Source organism: Ceratotherium simum, chromosome 28 (genome assembly GCF_057802395.1).
Source record: "Ceratotherium simum simum isolate JZ-2026a chromosome 28, ASM5780239v1, whole genome shotgun sequence".
In the NCBI taxonomy this organism is placed as follows: Eukaryota; Metazoa; Chordata; class Mammalia; order Perissodactyla; family Rhinocerotidae; genus Ceratotherium; species Ceratotherium simum.
The window spans coordinates 41,384,057-41,399,878 of NC_141927.1; the positions used below are offsets into that span (position 1 = coordinate 41,384,057).

The 15,822-nt window shown below is 35.5% G+C and overlaps 1 long non-coding RNA gene across 1 annotated transcript in view; it reads left to right on the plus strand.

Annotated features, from left to right (window-relative positions):
* LOC147913374 (uncharacterized) overlaps window positions 1-2,217 on the plus strand; it is a 79,250-nt gene extending 77,033 nt beyond the window's left edge. Inside the window, exon 3 of the long non-coding RNA XR_015548883.1 lies at window positions 657-2,217. This is a non-coding gene — a long non-coding RNA (uncharacterized LOC147913374). The remainder of the gene's footprint in view (window positions 1-656) is intronic.
* The last annotated feature ends 13,605 nt before the right edge of the window (window positions 2,218-15,822 follow it).

The following is a 15,822-nucleotide window of genomic DNA, read 5'->3' on the forward strand; positions in this document are numbered from 1 at the left end:
GAGGAAGTGGGATCCAGAGCATAGAACGGCAGCATAACATAGGAGTGAAAAACCCAGGCTCTGGAGATAGGTGGCCTAGGTTCAACTCTTAGATTCTTCATAGATTAGCTGTGTAATCTTGGATAGAAATAACCTCTGTAAGCCACAATTTCATGATATTTAAGAAATTTCAATAAGATCATACTTATAAAATACTTAACATATTGGCGTTGTCAAAATTGACTTGAGTGCAGCCATTTTAAAATGGAGTTGGAGCTGCCTTTCCAGAGAAACTGTCTTGCTATCTTAAACTTTGGACTGGGTCAAACCTTTGGACTGGGCCAAAACGGCAGTTGTTTTACAAGCAAATGTTTGAGAAGTCAGCAGGAAAATGGACATTCTGATCACAAAGACTGATGATTGTGGGTTCTGAAGATAGAATCAATAGCCAATCAATGTATAACTAAGAGTAGCTTAGCTTGTTAACACCAATAGAAATTTTTTTCTTTCCTTTTTCAACACACATAATTATCCCCTTCCTTTTCTCATAAAAAGCCCTTGCTTTTACCCTGTAATCAAGGCAAGATTTGGGTTTCTATTTGAATCTGTGCTCCCCAAATTGCATTCTTTGATCCCAAATAAATGCTTTGCCTCTTAACTGGTTTCTGTTTTTGTAGTTTGACATATGGAGTCAGAAAGTGAGAGCTGAAGCAAGCTCACCTTCAAAAACCAGCATCCTCTGGAACCAGGTATGATACCTACATGAGCCCTTCATGCTCATTGTTTCTGTGTATTGCTGCCTCCTTTGACTATGAGTCCTCTCAGGTTCTGACCTCCAACCTTTTGGTTGAAGTTATTGCCCTTTTTTGGGATTTTGGGGGCAATAGCCCAATATGGGGTTAATAGACCAGGAGACAATTGTGTCAAAGCTGGTTCATGGCTGTTGCCATTTGGAAGAGTTTCCCTATTTGGGCTGGTTCATGACAGCTCATGGTTATTGCTGCCTAGAAGAGTTTCCCTATTTATTTGGTGAGTACTTTGACTAAATTAAAGGAACTCCCCTTCGTAGGGATACCCCTATTTTTATCTTTGTTGCACACTTTTCTTTAATATAGGATTTTCAATTTATAAAAATCCCCCCCAAATTCCTCCCTTAGGAACCTCAGCTGATTTTGTGATCAAAAATTATGGCGTCTTCTCTTGTAAATTTCTATCTCAATGGACCAAAAGTACTAAGGATGATTTAAAGTTATGGTGGCCACTTGTCTTCTTGTGCACTAGACTTGAGAACTGTGGATTTAAGGCTGGAAATAAAATCTTTAATTTCTAAAGAGTTAAGCCCACCACTTTCTGGTGCACCTACTTAAGAACTATGGTCCCAGAGGCTATACATATTTACAAAAATGGAAAAATCTTACTAAGCTTGTTTCATACTCTGAGAGCTTACTTTGGTAACCATCAGGTTGGAGTCCCAAAATATGATTGGAAAAAAATGTGGGCTGCATCTCGTTTATGGCCAGATATGGCTAGGCAGATGGGGGTTAAACTCCATTTGTGGCCAGGGTCCTACCAAACTGCTACCAGCCCTCAAAGAAATTACAATGGTCATTAGAAGAAATGTTCTAATTAGACAAGATCATTTAAAAAGTGCACTTAAAAGCAAAGGCTTCAAAATTCCAAGAAAGCTTTATTGAAAGTTTTGTTGCAAAAAGCTAACGAAAAATTAAAGATACAAGAGGTACCTAAAATACAAGACTACATGATGGCAAACAAAAGTCCATTCTTTATAGGAATGTTTTTAGGTTTTCCCCCCACTAAGCTAAAATATAAATATATACCCAGAGAGAAAGAAACAAATTAGAGAAAATGTAGTTAGATGGGTATGTCAGTCCTTTGATAAGCAAATAACTTCATAAATTTATCTCAAAAGGCTTGTAAGTATCCTGGCCTTAAGAAAACAAAGTCCTTCTTGGAGACATTTGCATTCTTTCCCTGTTCCTTTGAGATATAAAAGATTTACTGTTGTCCTCTCAGAAACTCTTTTATAAAGCCATCCAAGATTTCTAAGACTAAAGAAAAAAAAAAGGGAAAAATGGTCATTTTAAAAATACAAGCTGCTAGAAAAGCTCTCTTGCCCAAAGATTACTTGTCTAAAGCAAATATAAATCTTAAAAAATTTTCTCCACAAATAGTAAAAAGCTTTAGTCACTTGGGAAGATAAAGTTCATATTTTTTTCAACTGCCAAAACAAAATTTGGATCCAACTATTCTTTCATAACTAGTGAGTTTTGTATTATTGTACCTGATTCATGGCAGTAATTTTAAAATCATAGTTCTGGGATCTCTGTGTATGTGTGTCTCTCTCTATATATATATGTGTTGTAAATGTATGATATTTTTCTACCTCAAAATCATATTATCAAAATTAATTTGTAGAGAGCTCTATTTAATTGGCTTAAAAACAAACAGGTACTATATAAATTGAGTATACTCTCAAAAACGTAATAAAACCTAATCAAAATGAATTTCAGGATCACATGATCTAGGAAAATATTTGGTATTAAAACTAGTTTAAGTTTGTTGATTTAATCAAGATAGTTGTGACTTTAGAATTATCAGCATTAAATATAGAACTTTGTTTCTACCTACTTTAACTTTTCTACCTAAAAGTCAAACAAATTCATGTTATTTCTGTTAAAAAATTTGTCAGCAAAAAATTGACGACTAACTTTGTCTAATGTCTCATGAATTTTTTGTAGGTAATCTAAACCCGATTATTGGGAACAAGTAAACTCAATAGATGTAAGATAAAAGGTTTTTAGGTGAACTTTTTAACACTAAAAAACAATTGTGTGTTATCGTGCACATACTTAAAAATAACTTCAAAACTTTTGGTAACTTGAAACCTTAGAGTGTGCTGAATTAAGGTAAATGATAAACATTTACTGAGTATCTAGATCATTTCCAAATAAGATAAAATATTAGACATTAATTATTAAACACAGGTTTATCTATTTTTGGCTTTTTATTACAGAAAAACAAAAAAACTGTTTGAGTCTGTTAGCAAACATATCGTGCTCCACATTGGAAAATTTATGCTATGAGAAAAATGTATGTAAAAGAAGATATAAGGAATGGAGATGTTTTTATTAAGAAAGTAAATTTGTCTTCAAGTAAAACTAGTTATGGGAAAGAGGAAAGGACAAATTCTGAATGTAAAAAAGAAAGAAATAGAAGGTTTGTGACAAAGGAACTTTGCAAAAAGAGTTTCATGCATTGCCAAGCTGGCTAAGATTGGAATGAATTTAATGAAGTCAATGAGTTTTAATATCAAAAGTAAGCTGGTACAAAATTAGCTGGCAACTGCCACTTTTCTCTCTGTTAAAAGGACAAAGATTTTTTAAGCTTTGAGTCTGCTCCTGATAAAGAGATTATGAAAGGTTTTTCTTTACTTTTGAGTAATCTACAAAAAAGGTAGGCATTTTATGTTTTATCAAAATAATTTCTTGTTTTGTTTTTATCAAGTGTTTATTTACCAGAGCCAAGGTTTTTCTTACAACTATTTAACTTTCTGTATTTGCCTGAAAATCTTTGTCACTTTGGTTAGATAATTATTTATTAATTATCAAGCTTTATAATGATTAGTAATGCTATTTAGGCAAGTGTTTTAAAACACTTTTTTTTTGATATTTTTGACAAACTTTCCAAAATCAGATTCTAAATAAAATCATTTTTGACCTGGAACATTCCAAAAGATTTGTTAAACTAATTAAGTTTATTTGACATGTTAAATTACATGCAAAGCATTGTCAAATAAGAAGTAACATTAAGCCTTCTTTATGTTGTATTTGCATAGGTATATAAGTATATAAGAAATTATGTGAAATTTCTAAAAGTCTGATATGTTTTTGTATAACATTATCAGTCATAATTCTAGTTGTCTTAAAAGGTTGTATGTCACAGAAATCCAGTTTCTGTGTCAACTGCATTATAATGAACCATTTTAAGTCTTATGTCATTTATAGTTACTCTGATGCTTTTGCAAAAATGCTTCATAGAAAGGAAACTCATAAAACTGAACTGGGTCTCTGTCATCAAAATTGAGGCTTACTAAAAGGACTGAATCTGAGTATCAGGAAAATGCCTTAGCTGACTTTCATGCAGTGACATCAACAACAGAATCTATAAAAATTATGGCATGTGTGGATGAAGTTCACTCTGCCTCAGCAAAGAATAGCCCCTTATTGTCAGTTTTTCGCCATCTTGATGTCCTTGTAACATGGCAACAGTCTGCTCCTCAATCAGAGAAATTAATATGAGTAGACTATGGCTGTAAATTAATGAGCAATGGGCTATGAGAACCCAAGGTGGCTGCTTGGCATTTCTTGGCTTCCTGGAAAACCCCACTTTTTGGTTTTTGCATTTCTTCATTCACCATAGTGCATTATGTGAAACTATTTCTGTCCCTAGAGGCCTCAGACCTCCTCCCTCTGGAAGCTTTGAACACCTGAAGTTGGATTTTATTCCACTGCCACTTAGTTTGAGTTACCAATATGTTCTTTTTCTCTTTTTTAAAAATATGTTCTTTTTATTGTATGCCTGTCCTCCATATGGGTTAAAACCTTCCCCTGCCACAAGGCTCATACCCTCACAGTGGCAAATAAACTGTTAGAGAACATGTTTCCCATCTGGGGTATACCTTCCACAATCTTCAGTGATCAAGGCATCCACTTCACTGAGCAAATTATAATAGTCTTAACAAATTCTTACAAACATCTTGGAATTATCACTGTACTTATCACCTTCAATCATTAGGCAAAGTCGAGAAAACTAATGGAAAAAGTGGATTCAAGCAGAACAAGTATTAATTACATGGGACTGCATGAACGGAGGAGAATGCTTTAATGTTTTGTTTGTCCAGATTTAAGGAAATTTTTTCTCTTTGGTAAGATAACTTTGTGAATAAAAATCAAACATTTACTTTTTATCTCTGTCTAATCCTGCCAAAATTCAGAAACTCTCAGTGAGTATTCTTATTTTCACTTATACAAATAATCAGGCCAAATTTTAATATAAATCAACTGGTTTTACTGTGATTATCTTTGGTTAAAATGGGGAATAAAGGAATAATAGAGGAAAAAATTATGGGAAATAAAGGAATAATAGAGGAAAAAATTATGTTTGCACCTTTGTAGATATTAGATTCTAGTCCTGTTAATTGTCTTTGAGGTTTTGTTATATACCTGTAGGCCGGACTCCCCTGGTCCAAAATATTGTCTTTGGTCTCACTGAATATTTTCAGTACCTCCTTTGGAAAACATAAACTCACTCCACACAAGATACTCACTGGCAGATCAGTGTCTGCTGTTACACAATCTTCTGCTGAGCTTTTGTTATCTTATGCTAGTACGACCAACTGCTGTATGTCTCTAATGTCTTATGCTCAAGCCCATCATCAACAGGTTAAAGAAGATTTCCTGGATCCCAATTTAAAGGATCCTATTGGTCACAGTCTATGCCTGGTGACTGGGTATTCTGGAAGACCAGAAGAAGACAGCCCTTGAACCCCATTGCAAAGGACCTTACCAAGTGCTCCTGACCACTGACACTATTGCATAACTGGAAGGCATTAAACCTTGGAGATACATCTCATAGCTGAAGAAGACTCCACCTGATGTCCAGTGCTGTACAAATGCTGGAAACCTCCAAATCAAATTGACTAGAATGAGAAGCAGCTGATGTCTGAGGCAGACAACTTTCCCAAGGTGGCCAGACCAGGCCTATACACCTTTTACTTGCTGTTTATTCTTAGTTTATTTGTTTTCTCTCTTTCTTGGAAAGACAGTGCTCCTATCCACATCTCCTAATTTATTATAAAATTCTTTCTGACTGTTGGGTTTGTCATCAGAAGCCTCATTCTGTCTGTGAATCCAGAGATCCTTTAGTACATTTAATTACCAATCTCTCCACCAATCCTTCCCCAGCTTCTTATGCTAAATGTCTAGAACTCCTTGCCTAACCAAGAAAATCTCCAGAGAGTTAAGAGGTAACATTTGTAATTGTTGTAAATACTTCTTTTTGTACTTGGGTAAACACCTCTGGCAAAGCAGAGACAGAACTAGAGAGAATTAGGGCACAAGCTGAGTGGTTAAATGCAGTGCCCACTGACATCACATAGTCCTTTGATCTCTCTGGCTGGCTACCCTCAGGCATTTCCTCCTGGTTGATCTATTCTCCAATTCAGACTCAGCATTTTGTTTGTTATTGTAGGAACCCTCATTGTTGTAATACTTCGTCTCCTCTGTATAGCTTAATGTTATAAAATCACCTCTCAGATAATGATCACTCAGTGCTTTAAAATGATTGCTAAGTCTCATGAGCCTTCACCTGAGAAACTTCAAAGAACTACAGACAATGTTTGCCGTTAAAAGAACTTGATGGTAAGGCTTTTCTTTGTTTTGTCACTTTTTGCCCAAATGTGGCCTAAGGCTCCTAAGGAAACCACTTTCACTCCTATGTGGGACATAACATACTAGGAATAAGCCTTCCTGGCAACAAAGAATCAACTATAACATGACAAACCAGGCATAAGCCTACTTAGTGATGAGAGATCAATGATGATTTTCCAATAACAAACCAGCAATGCTTTCAAATGGTTGATCAGTAATGCTTTTAAAGAAAGCTCTTGATCAAAAGGGAGAAATGTCAGAATTGACTTTAATGGAGCCATTTTAAAATGGAGTCAGAGCTGCCTTTCCAGAGAAATGGTCTTCTTGTCTTAAACCTTGGACTGGACCAAACCTTTGGACTGGGCCAAAAAGGCAATTGTTTTACAAGCAATTGTTTGGGAAGTCAGCAGGAAAATGGACATTCTGATCACAAAGACTGATGATTGTGGACCTTCTGAAGACAGAATCAATAGCCAATTGATGTATAACTAAGAACAGCTTAGCTTGTTAACACCAATAGAAATTTTTTCTTTCCTCTTTCAACTCATGTAATTGTTTCTTTCCTTTTCTCATAAAAAACTCTTGCTTTCACCCTGTAATCGGGACACTATTTGGGTTTCTGTCTTAATCTGTGATTTCTGAATTGCAATTCTTTGATCCTAAATAAATGCTCTGCTTCTTAAACTAGTTTCTGTTTTTGTAGGTTGACAGCCTGCATCTCCTAAGTATTCGATGAGTAATATTTAGTATTATCATTAGTACTGATGAGGGGCTAGCCTGAAGGAGGAGAAGGAACCCCTCTTCTGTCATAAAAATAGGGAAGCAGGAGGGGTGAGTGGCAAGGTGCTAGGACAAATTTGAGGGTGTTGAAGCTGTTTTGTTTCTGAGAAATAGAAGTGTGCAAGCAGGGAGATAATGTTGGGCTACGCAGATTGAGGAAAGTGATTCAAATTTTATGGAACGAAGAGAGCTGATTAGGAAAATAGTTGAGTTGCCAGGCAGTGTGGTAGGCTCCAAAGAGTGCAGAGGCCTTGTATTTGTAGTGGCACCAATCTGTGTGTAATATTCCTCAGTTCAATGGGAAATGGGCTATTTACTGACAATGTGCACTAAATTTAGCTCTCAGTATCACAATAAGCAATAAAAAAATTAAAATATGGATTACATAGTTTTTATTTTTTGAAATAAAACAATTTTATTTATAGAAAAAAATTTCAAAAATTTTTTGAAACTGAATGCAAGGATCAATCTATTATAAATACCTGTCTACAAAGGCATTGAGTACCATGTTAGGCCATGTTTTCATCTCCAATGTGCAAAAGATAAAGAAGCATTCACTTGGGATTAATTATCAGGAAGAAATTGCGGGCTGAAGAAGAAGAAAATACAGCTGAAGCTGATGCTATAGATAGAAAAAATATTTTTGTCATGTAGCTTGAGGGAAGAAAATGAGATAAGAAAGTGAAAAATGTTAAGCTTTAACTCATTGAAGGCACTTACAGAAGGAGTTAAAACAATGTGATCCAGGTGTGTTGCTTCCTGATATTTTACTACAAGGAAAAGGTTAGCATTTAGGAATGGGTAGCTAGTGCATATGCTAAACTGCCTCTCTCAAATATCAGATGTCTCAAGCAAGCCTTTGGCAAGGGCTGGCTCGACATTAATTCATGGTTGAGTCTCTGAAGAGTGCCTGCTTGAAAGACTGGCATTCTTCAGTGTTGATTGAAGAAAGATACAAATGCTTTAGAAAACAGATGTGTGGGAGGCTGAGATGTCTTTCTATTGCTAAATTTCAAAGGTCAGCTTGTATTTTCACCCAGCCCACTTTCTTGAGGACTGATATGGTTTATCAAGTTTCATAATTTTCTCCTCTTTCCTAAAAGTGCTGTAAAAAACACACAGATTTTTGTTTTAATTGGTAAATTTAACCTGATCTTTTGGACTTTTGGGGCATTTTACTACATCCCTTGAAACTGACGGAGATGTTTTAGGACACGTTGAAGCATAGGTACCTGCGCAGGCTTATAATTTGGAACTCTTTCAAATATTTATTCAATGTTTATTAGAAAACAGACCTGGGGGGAAGGATAGAAAGAAGAGGCCTGGAGGTGCCTATCTCTGTTCTAAGCAGCTGCTTTACACAGCAGCAGAGCAGCTCTGGCCTCCAGCCCATATAAAAAACCCCTGTCTAGCATAATAAAAAGCCCCTGAATTACCCAGACCACCATCTTGGAAGGGGTTTGCCCTCTGAAGTTTTCATCATTTGCCGACCATCCCTCCCTCCTTATCAATGATCAAATTAGCCCTCCCAATCACATATTTCTCTCCCTGAGAAGAGTTTTAGTATATGAGTTTTCTTCATTTTCAATATATTTCTAATAATTTTTAAAAGTATATCATATAGATTATATTAGGGCTTTAGAGGATTGGCCTGACCCTTAAACCAACTAAATTTGGGAACCAATGACAAACAAAACCAAACCAAACACTTTACAATGTCAATTTATTAGAAAAGACTGATCTGAGTCATACCTCACCCTCACATTTTTGTAAAAATCAATAGCAGGATAGCTCCTTGGCATTCCAGGCTGTGATTCTCAAAGAAATAGGTAGATCCAGCCAAAAGAGATAAACACACACACACACACCCATGGTTGGAAATGTTTTTAGTGAAACACACAAGTAAGGGACACAGCAATTTAATAGGAGAAAGTTAAAATGAGTTGATACCTTCACTTAAAAGTTTTATAATAACTGATGTCAACCATGCCAAATTTTTGTATAATACGGTTTCTTTTGTTTTGTCTAATTCTTGCATAACACTTTTACCAGGTCATGAGAATGTAGTAAAATAGGGGCTATTGTACGTGTGCCTGTTTTGGTAGATTTGTGTGTTTGGAAGGAAAGTAGATATGTTTTCCTTTTTAGTTTTCCTTTCAGAACAGAGCTTCCCACTCACTCAAATAAGAGAAATTTTGGGAACAAAGGCATATTTTTACCCAGAAGATTATGTTCTCTTTAACATGCATGCTATTTCAATGAAAATGATGCTTTGGAAAAGTACAATTATTATTTCTAAAGAAGGTTCTCTTTAAAGGCAAAATTTGTCTAAAAGTCCTGAATGTTATTTTTGCTTTAGAACATTTCTCTGAGTTTCCAGCAGTCTCTTTCTGTTCACCTACTAGAAAGGGACCACGGTCTTTTTGGTGACTTATTGAGGCTAGTCAGTTCCACACAGGGCTATACTGCATTTTAAAATTCTTTTTGGGTCTTGTATTATTTCTTCATTTTTCCCCTTTACCAGCCACTCAATGCCTCCAGATCCCAGAACATCACACTATGTGAGCCTATCAAGGTCACGGCACTCTCACCTGCCAGACCCACATCTACTTTTCCTCTAATTCTCTCCTTAGGAAAAACTTTATGATTGGTCAGATTAGCAAAATTGTAATAAGTGAATGGAATCACTTTGTATTAAAAGATAAAAACTCTGGGGGCTGGCCTGGTGGTGCAGCAGTTAAGTGCGAGTGTTCTGCTTTGGCCGCCCGGGGTCTGCAGGTTCGAATCCCGGGCATGCACTGATGCACCGCTTGTCAAGCCATGCTGTGGCAGTGTCCCATGTAGAGTGGAGGAAAATGGGCCCGGATGTTAGCCCAGGGCCAATCTTCCTCAGCAAAAAAGAGGAGGATCGGCATCAGATGTTAGCTCAGGGCTGATCTTCTTCACCAAAAAAAAAAAAAAAAAGACACAAACTATGTCTCAGATGCTCTCTTCTAACAGCAACTGGAATATATTAAGCCCTTGCTATGTGCTTAATTACTGTTTTAAGAACTTTACATTTATTAACTCATTTAAGCCATGTAGCATCCCTCATGATATGCTATTATTTGCTTCTTCTCAAACTGGACAGGGAAGTTCAGAGAGTTGAGTAACTTGTATAAAATCTGTTAAGGGGCAGAGGTGGGATTTGAACCAAGGCAGTCTAGCTCTGGAGACTTTGCAGGTCACCATTGTGCTGAGCTATGTTATACTATCCCACTAATTCACCAACTTTCTTTTATATAGTATATACAACTGACGTAGAAGAATTGTGTAAGTTTAAGGGGTACAATTTGTTGATTTGATACATTTATATATTGCTATGTAATTACCATTGTAGAGTAAGCTAACACCTCCATCATGTCACGTAATTATCATTTCTTTTTTGTGGTGAGAACATTTAAGCTATAGTTTCTTAGCAACTTTGAAGTATGTAGTACAGTATGATTGGCTATAATCACAATGCTGTGCATTAGATCTCCAGAACATATTCATCTTCTAACTGCAAGTATATACCTTTTGACCCACACCTCCCCAATTACCCCCATCCCCCAGTCCCTCATAACTACCATTCTACTCTCTCTTTATATGAGTTTGGCTTTATTAGATTTCACATATAAATGACATCATACAGTATTTGGCTATCTCTGTCTGACATCTCACTTAGGAAAATGCCCTCAAGGTCTATTCATGTTGCTGCAAATTACAGGATTTCCTTCTTTCTCATGGCTGAATAGCACACCGTTGTATACATAATCACATATTCTTTATCCTTTATCTCTTGATGGATACTTAGGTTGTTTCCATATCTTGACTGTAGCGAATAATGCTGCAAGAAACATAGGAGTGCAGATATATATTTAATATCCTGTTTTCATTTCCTTTGGATATATACTTAGAAGTTGAATTGCTGGATAAAATGGTGGTTCTAGTTTTAATTTTTTGAGGAACCTACATGCTGTTTTCCATAGTGGCTGAACCAATTACCATTCCCATTAATGGTGCACAAGGGTTCCCTTTTATCTGCATCCTTGCCAAAACTTGTTATCGCTTGTCTTCTTCATGATGGCCATGTTAACAGGTGTGAAATGAGGTATCTCATTGTGGATTTTTTTTTCATTTCCTTGATGATTATTGAGATTGAACATCTTTTTATGTATCTGTTGGCCATTTGGATGTCTTTTTTTGAGAAATTTCTATCCGATTGCTCTACTTTTTAAAATTACTTTATTGGGGTCATATTGGTTATAACATTGTGTAAATTTCGTGTATATTATTTTATATAAGATTCTGAACAGACTGCATTGTATTCACCAATAGTCTGCTTTTTATCTGTCACCATACGTATGTGCCCCTTTACCCCTTTCGCCCTCCTCCTACTCCCTTCCTCTGGTAACCACTAATCTGTTCTTATACATGTGTTTGTTTATCTTCCACATATGAGTGAAATCATACTGTGTTTGCCTTTCTCTGTTTGGCTTATTTTACTTAGCATAAGACCACCAAGATCCATCCATGTTGTCACAAATGGGATGATTTCATCTTTTTTTAAATTTCAGAGTAGTATTCCATTGTATATATATACCACATCACCTTTATCCATTCATCCATTGATGGGCACTTGTGTTGCTTACACATCTTGGCTATTGTGAATAATGCAGTGATGAACACAGGGATGCATATATCTCTGAATTGTTGATTTCATGTTCTTTGGATAAATACCCAGCAGTCAGATAGCTGGATCATATGGTATTTCTATTTTTAGTTTTTTGAGAAATCTCCATGCTGTTTCCCATCATGGCTGCACCAGTTTGCATTCCCACCATCAGTTATGAGGGTTCCCTTTTCTCCACATCCTCTCCAACATTTTTTTTATTTCTTGTCTTGTTAATTATAGCCATTATGATGGGTGTAAGGTGATATCTCATTGTAGTTTTGATTTGCATTTCTCTAATAATTAGTGATGTTGAACATCTTCACAAGTGCCTGTTGGCCATCTATATATCTTCTTTGGAAAAATGTCTATTCATATCTTCTGCCCACTTTTTGATCAAGTTGTTTGTATTTTTTGTTGTTGAGTTGAATGAGTTCTGTATATATTTTGGAAATTAACCACTTGTCAGATATATGATTTGCAAATATTTTCTCCCAGTTGGGGGGTTGTCTTTTCATTTTGCTGATGGTTTTCTGTGACTTGCAGAAGTTTTTTAGTCTGATGTAGTTCCATTTGCTTATTTTTTCTTTTGTTTCCTGTGCCTGAGTACATACGGTATGCACAAACATACTGCTAAGACCAATGTCAAAGAGTGTACTGTCTATATTTTCTTCTAGGAGTTTTATGGTCTCAGGTCTTACATTAAAGTCCTTCATCCACTTTGAGTTAATTTTTGTGTATGGTGTAAGATAATGGTCTACTTTCATTCTTTTGCATGTGGCTGTCCAGTTTTCACAACACCATTTATTAAAGAGACTTTCCTTTCTCCATTGTATGTACTTGCCACCTTTGTCAAAGATTTACTGTCCATAGATGTGTGGTTTTATTTCTGGGCTTTCAATTCTGTTCCATGGATCTGTATGTCTGTTTTTCTGCCAGTACCATGCTGTTTTGATTACTACAGCTTTGTAGTATATTTTGAAGTCAGGGAATGTGCTACTTCCAGCTTTGTTCTTTTTTTTTTAATGGTTGCTTTGGCAATTAGGAGTCATTTGTTTTCCATATAAATTTTAGGACTTCATTCTATTTCCATGAAGAATGTCATTGGGATTCTGATTGGGATTGCATTGAATCTGTAGATTGCTTTAAGCAGTATGGATGTTTTAACTATGTTTATTCTTCCAGTCCATGGGCATGGAATATCTTTCAATTTGTTTGTGTCTTCTTCGATTTCTTTAGATAATGTCTTACAGTTTTCAGTATACAGGTCTCTCACCTCCTTCGTTACATTTATTCCTAGATATTTTATTCTTTTTGTTGCAGTTGTAAATGGGATTGTATTCTTGACTTCTCTTTCTGCTAGTCTGTTGTTAATGTATACAAATGCAACTGATTTTTGTATGCTGACTTTTTACTCTGCAACTTTGCTGTATTTGCTGATTATTTCTAATAGTTTTCCTGTGAATTCTTTAGGGTTTTCTATATATAGAATCATGTCATCTGCAAACAGTGAGAGTTTTACTTCTTCCTTTCCAATTTGATTCCTTTTATTTCTTTTTCTTGCCTAATTACTCTGGCCCAAACTTCCAGTACTATGTTGAATAAGAGAGGTGAGAGTGGGCACTCTTGTCTTGTTCCTGTTCTTGGAGGAATGCCTTTCAGTTTTTCACAGTTAAGTATGATGTTGGCTGTGGGTTTGTCATATATGGCCTTTACTATATTGAAGTACTTTCCTTCTATACCGATTTTATTAAGAATCTTTACCATAAATGAATGTTAGATCTTGTCAAATGCAGTCTCTGCATCTATTGAGATGATCATGTCATTTTTATTTCTCATTTTGTTAATGTGGTGTATCACATTGATTGATTTGCTCATGTTGAACCATCCCTGCAGCCCTGGAATAAATCCCACTTGATCATGGTGTATTATCCATTTAATGTATTGTTGTCTTCGATTTGCTAATATTTTATTCATAACTTTTGCATTTATGTTCATCATCAATATTGGCCTGTAATTTTCCTTTTTTGTCTTGTCTTGTATGGTTTTGGTTTCAGGGTAATGTTGGGCTCATAGCATGAGTTAGGAAGCATCTCATCTTCAATGTTTTGGAAGAGTTTGAGAAGGGTAGGTATGAAATCTTCTTTGAATGTTTGATAGAATTCTCCAGAGAAGCCGTCTGGTCTTGGGCTTTTATTTTTGGGGAGGTTTTTGATTACTGTTTCAATCTCTTTACTTGTGATTGTTCTATTCAGATTCTCCATTTCTTCTTGATTCAGTTTTGGGAGGTTGTATGATTCTATGATTTTATCCATTTCTTCTACATTATTCAACTCCTGGGCATATAGCTTTTTATAGAATTCTCTTATCATCTTTCGTATTTCTGTGGTTGTAATTTCTCCACTTTCATTTCTGATATTATTTATTTGAGTGTTCTCTCTTTTTTTCTTAGTAGGTCTGGCTAAGGGTTTGCCAATTTTGTTTATTCTCTCAAAGAACCAACTCTTAGTTTCATTGATCCTTTCTACTGTTTTTTTTTTTTAGTCTCCATTTCATTTATTTCTGCTCTGATTTTTATTATTTCCCTCCTACTGCCTTTGGGCTTTGTTTGTTCTACTTTTCCTAGTTCTTTTATGTATAGTTTATGATTACTTGATATTTTTCTTGTTTGTTGAGGTAGGCCTGTATTGTTATAAATTTCTCCCTTAGTACCACTTTTGCTGCATCCCATAAGAGTTGGCAGGTTGTTTTTTCATTTTCATTTGTCTCCAGTTATTTTTTGATTACTCCATTGATTTTGTCATGGATCCAATGGTTGTTCAGTAGCATGTTGTTTAGTCTCCACATATTTGTGACTTTCCCAGATTTTTTCTTTTAGTTGATTTTTATTTTCTTAGTATTGTGGTCAGACAAGATGCTTGATACAATTTCATTCTTCTTAAATTTATTGATGCTTTCCTTGTTTCACAACATATGGTCTATCTTTGAGAATCTTCCATGTGCATTTGAGAAGAATGTGTATTCTGCTGTTTTTGAATGGAATGTTCGGTATATATCTATTAAGGCTACCTGGTCCAGTGTTTCATTTAAGGTCACTGTTTCCTTGTTGATTTTCTGTCTGAGTGATCTATCTATTGATGTAAGTGGGGTGTTGAGGTTCCCTACTATTATTATGCTACTGTCAATTTTTCCCTTTATATCTGTTAATAGTTTATATACATTGGTGCTCCTCTTTTAGGTGCATATGTATTAATGTGTTATGTCTTCTTGGTGGAATGTCCCTTTTATCATTATATAATGCCCCTCTTTGTCTCTCATTCTGTTTTTTATCCTGAAGTCTGCTTTGTCTGATATAAGTATGGCTACACCCACTTTCTTTTGCTTGCTATTTTCTTGGAGTGTCATCTTCCATCCCTTCACTCTGAGCCTATGTTTGTCTTTAGAGCTGAGATGTGTTTCCTGGAGGCAGCATATTGTTGTGACTTTGGGTCTTGTTTTTAATCCATCTAGCCACTCTGTCTTTTGATTGGTGAACTCAGTCAATTTACATTTAGAGTGATTAGTAATATATGGGCCTTAATACTGCCATATTATCTCTCTTTTTCTGGGTGTTTTATATTTACATTGTTTTTTTCCCTTTGTATTTCTGAATGCCATTTCAGTTTGGTGGTTTTCTGTGATGGTTTTCTCTTTATTTATGGTTTGTGACTCTCCTCTGATTTTTTTGTATTATGGTTTCCATGAGGTGCATATAAAAGATCTCATAGATGAGATAGTCTGTTTTCTGATAGCCTCTTATCTCCGTTAGCCTTAGCCAGTTCCTTCCCTTTCCTCTTTCTCTTCTGAGTTATTGTTGTCACGAATTATTCTTTTTTTGTGTTGTGAGTTTGTGACTAAATTGAAAGGTTTATAGTTATTTTT